We start from the raw sequence: 8,742 nt of genomic DNA, 5'->3' as shown, positions 1-8,742 counted from the left end.
TTTAGCATCTCCAAAGGCAATAACAGAAGCAAAAACAAAATACAATTACGATGCAACCAGATATCACTGATCCCTACATGGATTTGAAATCTAAAATTATCAAACGCTGTGGAGAATCTAAAACAGAAGAAATCCGACGTCTACTTGCTGGAGAAAATCTTGGGGATAGGAAACCTACTGAGCTCTCGCGGGACATGAAACGCAGAGCGGAAAATCACAAAATTGAAGGCGAACCCCTTATGAAAATTTAAGGTATATTTAAGGTTGATTTGAGGTATTTTTGAGGTATTAAGGTTGTTTTGAGGTATATTTGAGGTGTATTTAAGGTTGCAGAGAAAACAGCAATAAAAATTATACCTCGTAAAGGTTGTAATTAAGGTGTACGAGGTTGATTTATATATACTTCAGCTTGTTTTGAGGTTGTTTAAAATTCACTTCAAATCAACCAGACTGATAAGGTGATTTTTAAGGTACACCAGGTTTATTTTCTTACACTTGTAACAAAAGAGGTATTTTTGAGGTATAAAAATTTTTACCTTATTTCAACTAACGATAAAAAGGTATTTATTGAGGTATATGAAGTCATTTTATTTATACCTAAGCTTATTTTGAGGTTGTTTTAAATTCACTTCAAATCATCCAGACTGATAAGATGATTTTTAAGGTATACGAGGTTGTTTTTCGTACACTTGTATCAAAAGAGGTATTTATGAGGTATAAAAAAATCAACCTTATTTCAACTAACGAGAGTGAGGTATTTACGAGGTATAAAAAATATACCTTTTTTCTACTAACGATATTGAGGTATTTATGAGGTATAAAAAAATATACCTTATTTCAACTAAAGAGAGTGAGGTATTTATTGAGGTGTTGAAGTCATTTTATTTATACCTAAGCTTGTTTTAAGGTTGCTTAAAGTACACTTCATATTAACTAGCTCACTTCCCAGAGTTCCATGCGAGCCGGCAAATGGCGAGTGTGTTGACAATCGAAAGTCTATTCGAAATTCGGTAAGTGTGCTTGACATTTATTAATTTAGTTTTATCACTTTTAATCAAATATGCTTCAATTTTGAAACTTAAATTTTATTATTTTTGTTTTAACGACGCGTCCTGATCTTAAATAATTTAAGTTGGAGGATATTCTTTGAGGCTATCGTTGTAGGCTTAGCAATAAGAGAGAATAACCGAAATATTTCTCGTCACTGTTTAGGGTAACATTACTGGTGAATCGTTACAGCAGGTTATGCACAGTATATTTTATTGTTTGTAGTTCAGTCAAATAGAACTATTCTTTTTATTTTGCTTAAATGTATATGTTTTAACGTAGCAGTATGCACGCTGATTAATTGAGAAAAATGTTCACAATTTCTCTTATAAATAAATCATTGAAAATTGAGAGATTTTTAAAATAGCAATTTGCTTTGAAATTCTACTATAGCTGTATGCTTATCGTTTGGATATTTGTTGCAAAGTTTATATTATTGTTTATATATATATATATATATATATATTTACAGAGCTTATCCACAGTTCCTTGATATTACTGAGATGGCCTAGGCTGTAAATAGCACATGCGCGGCGGCGCAGAAGAAGAGACAAGCAAGCTACTGCTTAGCCTTCCCCTAGGATATAGTTTTGAATTTATACCTAAAAGAAAAACTAATCTCTCCTAATAAACTACAGATTTTGTGTAATTGTTGATAACAATAGTTTGCTAGATATTTGATAATTGAAAACTAGTAACTGTACTAGCTCCCCAAGTAGCACATAACATTAGATAATATCAGAAAAGCGGCAAAATCTAACATTATATTACACAACCTGTAATATTAGAAAGATATAAAAGGTCGCTGTTTGCTCAGCCTTTTATAATATTAGATTCAATGCAAACTAATATTATCTAGCGTTCGCCATAATATTCTTTTGCGTTAGTTTTGATGCTATATAATATTAGATTTTGTATTTTCTGATATTATTCTGCTTTTTATTTTTTTGGAGTAAGCAAGAGGAAAATATGGATGGTAGTAGAATAATTCGACGATACAATTTTACTCAATTTTCTGTATTGTTGTGAAGCAGTAAAACATAGAACAGTAGTTTTATGTCATTCCATGCATTATTTACTTAGCAATACAGAAATACTAAATAAAATTATATTAGCGAATTCTGCTACCTTCCATTTTTCTCCTCCTTACTCCAAAGTATATCTTATGTTCAGCTGATTTTTTTTAATATTTCAAACTTAATTAATGTTTTGTTGCAACTTTTATTGATATTTTTTTTTCATTTCTTCATACAATGGGTATTAAAGCAAATTTTATATCATTAATAATTTTCAAGTCCCAATTTAAAATGTACTCTCAAATTTTTTATTTTTTTTTAAAAAAAGAGCCTATTTTATCAAAAGCTCAATTGAATTTGTTAATTTGCAATATATTTTAAAATTTGTAATTTAAGCCATTTGTAATTTTACAATTATCAATCATTATTTATATTCTGAGATTGTAAATTAAGAAAACCACACTACATAATTGCTAAGTTAAATTTACATTTAAATTGAGTTGAAAATTTACCTGAATTTTTTTTTCTACTAGTATATAACTAAGTTATTCATTTCAAAAAATATTAAAATAAAATTATATCTAAAATTTTCAAATTGTTATTTTTTGTAATAACTGACACAATAAAGAAAATTGAAAATTATTCAAATTACTTACTTGCATAAATTATTTCACTTCTATCATTGAAATTAAACAGAGAAATACTTACGTAACTTTATCCTTTTACAATCTGAAATTTTACTTACGAAACACAAGAAACAAAACCTAAGGGCACCTGTAGAAATATTATCAGGGAGTGGAAACAAAAAGAGCTTTTATGAATTTTAATTAAAAAAATTTGCAATTATTTTTTGTAATGTAAAAATAATTTTACATTGGGACATCAGAAATTTTTAACGATTCAATAATTAGTTAAAGGTACTATGTACTTTTATTTACTTGAAGTTTAGATAACATTTATATGTCAAGACCAAAAAAAAAATTAGTAAATATTGTATTTTATCAGAATTAAATTTTCACAAACATTTAATTGCATACAAGAATGAGACGAAAAAACATAACATACTTTTTTACTATAAGTTGCTTTTGTATTGATCCAAATTTGACTGCCATCAGTTACTTTTTCAAAACCCTGCTATCACAAAATTTTTCTTTAAAATCAACTAATTCCTTGTTTGTATTTCGCTGATAAGAGTTTATGCTTCATGAGCATAGTAAAAACAAACATAACATTATAGGCAAATGTCTTGAATGAGACTTTAAGAAGAAAAAAAAAAGAAGATGCAATTCTACACGTTTTCACAATACAAGACCTTAAAGATGAAATTTTGAGCAATATTCTTTTAGGAATTTTAATCATGATATAAATGTTATTCAGTCAAAAGAACTTTTCACGATTATAATTATTTTACAATAATATGATTTTAAACATGATAAAAATAAAAAAGCATAAATTCTTGTCTCAAATTTCAAATAAATAATTATGTGAAAATTTCCAAAATTAAAATAATAAACTCAATGTTGATGATGAAAATCCTCAAGAGTTTCAGTTATACTTTAAAATCAGCATTAAAAAAAAATTGCTTCCGATATCATACCGAAAGATTTAAAAAAAAAAAAAAAAATTAAATATTCAACTGTTACAGTAATTAAGAAAAAAGAAATCCATAATAAATATAACTATTTCACAGCATAATACTTTTATTTAAAAACAAAACACACTGTAATATAAATTTCATCCAATTGTAAATGTAATACATTACCTTTATTGTTCAAAATTAACGTCGACAACTTAGTGGTAAAACAAAAGTTAAAAATACTTAATTGTTATTAATAAAATCATTTTCTTTTCATAACTTTAAACTGTTTGATACAGTTTGAGTTCTAATTATTAGTTTATATTTGCTTGAAAATATATTTCCAAGTGGTCGTTAAATGCTTTTATGAAAAATTCAGCAACAGTTTTTGTATGCACCACAAAAAAACAGGGATGAACTTCACAAGTTTCCCTCTTTCTCCAAACTTCAACATGACAGCATCTTTCTTCAACATGATGACTTAAATGGTAGATTTAAAGTGGTCCTTGCTGAATAATCACTGTTAAAATCATTCGCAGTAAGGATCGAACTTAATATTCCATCAGAGTGTGCCATTTCCATTTGTAGTGTCTTGATAGTAGATTTCCTTGAAGATGAAAAGCTATACTGAAATTTAAAAAGAAAATACATCAGATTTTGCAATGGAAAAAAAATTATAACTATTAAACATTGAAAATTTATTTGATACTTTAATTATTTAATTTGAAAATGTTTTTCAGAAATTGTAATATCCTTTACAATGAAATTAAATGGTTTAATTGCGGTATCGATACCAGCGTAAAAAAAATTTCTTTAGTGTCACACAAAAAATAACAGTGTGAGAAGAAGATCAACAAAAAGAATTTAGCTCATAAGCACTCCCAAGCAAACTATCATATATTTAAAAAATAAAAAAAAAAATCAAATTGCAAAACCTTTCAACTTCTTTTATTAGAACAGAAAATAACTACTCGCTATGTGGCAAATCAACAAAAAGACTGCCGAAAAATATTAAATAAACAAATGCTTATTTTAAAAATCGTATAAGTACATAAATGTAAAAAGATATTATGAGAATTCAAAATCATCAATTTATGGTTGAAAAACACAGGTAGAATGAGAATTCTTTAACAATTCACATATTTCAAAGTTGTAATATATATATTAATTATATTTTGCCCTCCCTATTAATATGTTTACATAACATTCTTTAAAAGTCAATATGCATAATATTTATATTTTATTGTTTAGTTAAATTTTTAATCTCAGATCTCATAAGCACTAATAGAAATTTATTAAAAAACTTCATTAAACAATAATTATTTATTAGACTAATTATTATTGTAATAATTATTTAATAAATATTTAATAACTAAAAGAAACATTACAGAATAGGACAAACTCGAAAGGTATAACTCCGGGCAAACATATACATATTTTTTTTAAAAAAAATTGCAAGTTTAAAATCTATTTGGCGATTGCAGTTGGCAGGACAGATCACAATACTGAAATATCCCCAAGAAATTTAAATAAAAATGTTTAATTCTTTTTTTTACAATATTTTAGACATGAAATTTTAATACAGTAACAATATTGTTTGTATTGAATGTTAAACATTCTAGAATGTAATGGTTTAAACCAGGGTTGGAGTTTTTGCCGGCAAAAAGGGGTTTTTGCCAGGACAGTGGCAAAAACCTGGTAAAAACCGGCAAAAACTGGTAAAAACCGGCAAAAACCAAATTATCTAAATTGCTGATTAAATATTATTACAAAATACTTGAAACAAATTTAAATCAATCATAAGGAATAATAATTTTGATACATTACATGAAAAAATTATTTTTAACATATTAATAATTAATATAATGGTAATAATTTTTAAAAGATTGAAGGTTTGTGATCTCTTTTCATTTTAGAATCCTAAAATAAATGTTTTTTACAAATAAATAAATATTATTATTTGTATAATATTATTATTTAATCTAAAAAATTATTATTTGTACAATAATTAACTACACATATTGATAGATATTTTATGCTTTAAATTATAGTTATATTAATTTAAAATATGCTCATTTCACTGGAAAAAAAAGAATAATCACAAATTTTCCAATCAATAACGTTTTAACCTACTAAAATGATATATTATTACATTATCATTTAATTATGGAATAATAATTTTGTTAATTTTTTTGTAATTATTTATATTTATAGTATATATTTCAATTTTAGGAATAATGTTGTATCAAAAATGTGTTTTTGTCCTCTCATCTTGGAAAATATAGGTTTTTGCCACTTTTTGCCAATTTGCTTGGCAAAAACGTGTTTTTGCCAGGACGGTTTTTACCGGTATTTACCATGGTTTTTTCCACCTGCGGCAAAATCTTGCCAACCCTGGTTTAAACTGAGCTAAAAGTAGCAGATCATTAATTTTCTAATTGTTTTAACTTGGCTAATTTGTTTACAGACAACTATTTTTATCTTTTTCATTGTTGCAGAAAAACTTTGTCACGGTTAAATTACTTAGCAAACATTGTCTTACAAGCATATTTTGAACCAATTACATTACTTATTATTTATATTTAAAAAAGTGGTGAAAAGTGTTAAATAAACAATTGCTTATTTTCTTCCATTGTATAATTTAAAATCTGATTAATGTAAAAGAACATCAATGTAAAAAGATACTATAAGAATTTAAAATCATCAATTCATGGTTGAAAAAATCATATAGAAGGAGAATTCTCTAACAATTCACAAAATTCAAAGTAGTAAATATATAAAATATAGTTCGCCCCTTCCCCCAAATATTTTGACATAGCATTCTTTAAAAGTCAGTATGCATACCCAACATTTGTCAAATATTTTTTTCTTATAGTTTAACTAAATTTTTACAGCATTTGATTGTTTCTAACAGGAATTTATTTAAAAAATATAATTTAATCAAAGCTCTACATTCACCATAATCACCATTTTGAATAGACCATATTATTGCTCATTTTTTAATAATTTACAAATTAATATAAATAATGATACATCAAAAACATACAGATTAGCCTATATTCAAATAAAAATCAGTCTATATTTAATGAAAAATGCTTAATTGATTGTTGTACAATATTTTAATCATGAAATTTTAATATGCTAGTAATATTGTTTGTATTAAACATTCTACAATATAATGGTTTTAACTGCGCTAAAAGTAGCAGATTATATATAGATATATATTTCTTACTTAACACGGCTAATTTATTTACAGACCATTACTTTTGCCTTTTTCATTTTTGCAGAAAAACAGTGCTTATTACTTACAGCTAGACAATACGTTTCAACAAAGAAGTCAACAACTACGAATGAACAATAATAATCACAATATAAAATATTTACTGACCTTATTGAATACATGATCAATAAATTAATTCTTAAATGTTTTAATTTAGCGGTGAAGTTTATTAAGTAGGTACACTGAATGTTTCTACAACATCTACAATCTCAAACATATCGTGCTTTAAATTACTTTTCTAGCTGATTTTTAACTCAAGGAAAAAACATTACCTACATAACTACGATACTAATTTATCATGTAACCATCATTGACATTTATAAAGTTTACAAAAAACTACTAAATTATAAATACCTTATACAGTAGAAACGAAAGCTCATGAGCGGAAGCAAGATCGCCATCTTGTCGTCGTGTAAACAAGCAGAAGGAGCAGCTGACAACTCAACAGAAACAGTTGAAAAAGTTTTTCGAGTTTAATCGTTCGCAAACTACCACTCATATTATCTGCCATAAAATAACATTGGCTGAAAATGATATTTTAAGTAATATTTAATTTATCGTTTTCTTTCATAAATAAATGTTTATTTATTAATAATATGGGATAACCTTTCGCAAAAATGTCGCGCTGGACCAAAAGTAATGAAATAGATGATAATTTTGAAAGTTCGAATGTTAGATCGAATACTTTTTAATTTTATATAATATTAGCTCTAATATTAGAAGATGGGATTCAATAGTATTGCGTTTTCTAGCACGGCAGTATTATATTGCATCTTTCTAATATTAGATCATATCTTTTTGCTACCTGGGTCACTTCTTCATGTTTGATCAGAAAACTGCTATTTTCATTACATGTTATTTTCTCACATTTTACCCACGTTAATTATTTACTAAGCAGATTGTTATTACTTATTAGAATATTGGGCAGAATTAAATTAAATTCGATTTCAAGTTTATATGACAATTTGTTTCAAGGTTATGAGCTTTTTCATGCAGCTGTTTATGGTTCACTACTTCAAAAATGTGCGAATTTCGGAAATCTTAAATATTTTAGAAATAAGTCAGTATAGTATGCAATTTTAATCCTGAATTGAATAAAATCAATTGCAAATAAAAACATTTATTGTTGAAAGTAATATGCATTATTTTGAGTTTCATCCTATGGGATGTGTATTTATATTTAAACAAGTGTTCGTAACAACTAACTATTAGTTTTATTCTGCTCGGTATTATAAGTTATATAGGAGATATTATACTCAACTTATTTTAAAAGTATTAGTTCAAATCATTCTCTCTTAGACATTTTCCTCACATAAAATTACTCACAACTTTAAAATAAATGCTCCTTATCAGAATGTAATTTGTTCTATTCAATTGAGTGTAAAAAAAGAATAAAAATTGGTACATAACTTTAAAATTTTAATTTATTAAACGATTGTAGATTCTAGATTACATTGATTAAAAATTATTAAAATAACTATTTTTTAAGAAACTCTGATGTGATTGACAATAACATAAGTCCTTTTCAGAATCAGCGTCAAAAATTTAAAAAAAAGCTGCTAGTTTCATGAAGTCTGACAAAAAGCTGAAAAATATAGACTAGGTTTATTGAGTTTAAAGATTTTTAAAAAAGAAAGGGAAGGAAATCTAATTATTAAACTTACAAGTACCATAATGTTACAGATGTATAGAAAAATAAAAAGTGTTAAAATTGCATAATAAGATTGGAATTATACAGGGTGTTTATAAAGTCCCGGACCCATTTTAATGTTTAATAACTCATAAAATAATAAAGATAGATTAAAATTAATAACATTAATGGT

General features: G+C 25.9%; 1 long non-coding RNA gene across 1 annotated transcript; it reads left to right on the top strand.

Moving 5' to 3' along the window:
• The first annotated feature begins 238 nt into the window (after window positions 1–238).
• Window positions 239–2,040, top strand: LOC147801129 (uncharacterized). The gene is made up of 2 exons (XR_015430801.1): window positions 239–1,010; window positions 1,520–2,040. It is a non-coding gene; the product is annotated as an uncharacterized LOC147801129 (long non-coding RNA).
• The last annotated feature ends 6,702 nt before the right edge of the window (window positions 2,041–8,742 follow it).

The sequence above is a fragment of the Parasteatoda tepidariorum genome, chromosome 12 (genome assembly GCF_982258835.1).
Source record: "Parasteatoda tepidariorum strain Cologne lab strain chromosome 12, Ptep-v5.0, whole genome shotgun sequence".
Classification (NCBI taxonomy): Eukaryota; Metazoa; Arthropoda; class Arachnida; order Araneae; family Theridiidae; genus Parasteatoda; species Parasteatoda tepidariorum.
The sequence above is the reverse complement of the archived record's forward strand: the minus strand, read 5'-3'. Positions and strand labels throughout refer to the sequence as shown.